This window comes from Silene latifolia, chromosome 3, assembly GCF_048544455.1.
Source record: "Silene latifolia isolate original U9 population chromosome 3, ASM4854445v1, whole genome shotgun sequence".
NCBI lineage: Eukaryota > Viridiplantae > Streptophyta > Magnoliopsida > Caryophyllales > Caryophyllaceae > Silene > Silene latifolia.
Genome location: NC_133528.1, coordinates 82180680 through 82183186, shown reverse-complemented (window position 1 = coordinate 82183186; position 2507 = coordinate 82180680). Strand labels below are relative to the sequence as shown.

Below are 2507 nucleotides of genomic sequence, written 5' to 3'. Positions count from 1 at the left end.
AAATGGGATAATCCCCATGAGATGGGTTAATTCTCATTACAACACTTGTTTTTAGGATCATTTCAAGTCTCAAGACTTAAATGTGGGTTTTAATTCTCATTTCAAGTCTCGAAACTTAAATGTGAGTGATTATTGAAGAAGTCGGGCCAATCCTATCAGCACTTTAGGCACGGCCCAGCACGGCACGCTCAAAGTACATTGGTAACTCTAAATAATGCAAGTAATTTTGTTTTGAAAACTTTCATGCATGTAGAAGGCTGTTCCATACACATATAACGCCTTCTCATGCATGTAAATATGCAAGTTACTTTGGGATTTTAAAACAACACCCTGACAAATGGGGTAATTCTCATTACAAGTCTCATTAAAAAGGCCATAATCTAGTGACATAATTGTGCCCCACACGGTTAAAAAGCTGTTCCATTCACATATAACGCCTCCTCAGGCACGCTCAAGTCTCGTTAAACAGACCCGAAAGTCGACAAATTACATGCACGTAGAAAGGTATTGCATACACATACAACGCCTTCTCATGCACGTAGGAGGGTCTTTCATACACGCAAAAATTACTTGGAATACCTACACATCTGCAACCTACAAATTTAGTCCACCTACAAACTAATGCCTGCCCAAATCAAAGAATCAACAAAAGACAATGAGAAGGTTCTCTGCCACTCCCGTTTGCTAAGCACGCAAACTCTCACCATATTCTTGCAAAATAACACCTAGGTATAATCCTACAAAAAAAAAGGTAGGGAAATATTGTTACATTTAAAGTCACTTGACATCAATATTGAAAGTCTTGCAGTTAAAAGATTGGAAAATAATAGAAAAAAAATTAGATAAAGCATTCGGAAGATATTGTTATTACCGTTCTCTTGTTTTCCTCCCATCTGATAAGATCTACAATCATACTCTCACCATATTCATCCAAATTCTGCATATATATTTGACAACAATATTGAAAGTGTTGCAATAAAATATGCCGAATAATATTTGACTAATATAACTTGGTTTAGACATCATTACCTCGTAACAAGTCTGATCGGACCATAATGATTGACAACTCAAGTTTTCTAGAAACTTCAGCAAATAGACTCCGCAAGAATACCTTTTGAAATAAGGAAATTTGTTAAACGCTTTAAAATGGTGTGTATCCCATCGAAAATATTTAAAACGAGTAGAGAATAATTTAAACAAGTAAGGTACCCATTCTTTTGTCGAGGCACATCCACAGTCACAAACGGAAAATTGTTTATTTGCAACAGCTTTTTGTATCCTGGAAAGTCTCTTGCAGTAATCCCCAAAGCAGGTGATGCGTGTCCTAAATATGTTGTTTTACGCCCTATTTTACACGCATTTCAGAGCTCATTCATGTAGTTTATGCTACATTTCTCCCTATTTCCGTCTACTTCCGTATTTTGTACATTATTGCAGAAATGTGAAGAATCCAGCGGAAATCGAGCTAAATCCGTCCCCGAGTATCCTGCATTGCATTTGACGTGAAGTATTTGCTTAAGGAACGAGCTTGGTGCGTATTTCAAGGCCCAAAAGACAACTCCACGAGTTTATAAGAGGCGAGTAGCAGCTCAAGCAGTCGATCGACCACCACACTTAGTCGATCGACCAACCCTCGGGTTACAGAAGCTACTGTTCACTGCCAAGCAGTCGATCGACCCCTCACATCAGTCGATCGACCAATCTGCTATTCCAGACGAGAATTAAAAGATCGAGATTTGTCAAGCCCATGAGTTATTAGGTTTAGGAAATAATGTTACGTAAACTTCCTTTATAACGTAACCTAATTCATTCAGTTTATCATCAAGCTTTATTCAGTAGTTTTACATTAAGTTTTACACACAGTTCTTTATAATTAATTAGGGTTTGGGATCTTTGGTTCTTATTAGCTAATCTTTCCTCTGCAAATTCGGTATTCATCTACCCTAATTTCGGTTTATTGCTTTATTTCGTCATTAGTATAGAATTGCTAGTTAATTCCCGCAACCAATTTATTGTTTATGTTAATTGTTTTCTTTATTATTTCAAGCATGAATCCATTAGATAATTTCATTATTAATGTTATTGTTTTTACCCTTAGCATGAGTAGCTAAATCAATTGTACTAGGATGTAGGCGATTTATGGCATAGGCGGCAATAGATTATACATGGCCTGATTCGCGTGTCAGTCGATCGACTGACATTCTTGGTCGATCGACTGACCTCGTGGGGTTTTATTCTCGTTTTAATTGTTTTAATGCTGTATTTAACGAATCGAATGCATGCGACCAGTTAGATACCTAATTTGTGGCTGACCCATTAGATCGAAAGATAGGGGAAGTTGTTAGACCGTCAATTAAATCGACTAAACTGTGCTGAGATCGAAAGATAGGTATAGTTTAGACCGTTAGTCACTTGTCAGGACGAGAGTCAGTATTAGTGATTTTAAGGACCTTTAGCGAGATCGAAAGATGCTATCTGTTAAGAGTGGACCGAGAGGACCTCTTTAT

General features: G+C 37.3%; 1 long non-coding RNA gene across 1 annotated transcript; it reads right to left on the bottom strand.

Annotated features, from left to right (window-relative positions):
- Positions 1–872: 872 nt before the first annotated feature.
- LOC141646152 (uncharacterized) lies at positions 873–1296 on the bottom strand. Its single transcript, XR_012545381.1, has 3 exons — positions 1210–1296; positions 1030–1111; positions 873–937 (listed from the first exon to the last, which is right to left on the bottom strand). It is a non-coding gene; the product is annotated as an uncharacterized LOC141646152 (long non-coding RNA).
- Between the last annotated feature and the right edge of the window lie 1211 nt (positions 1297–2507).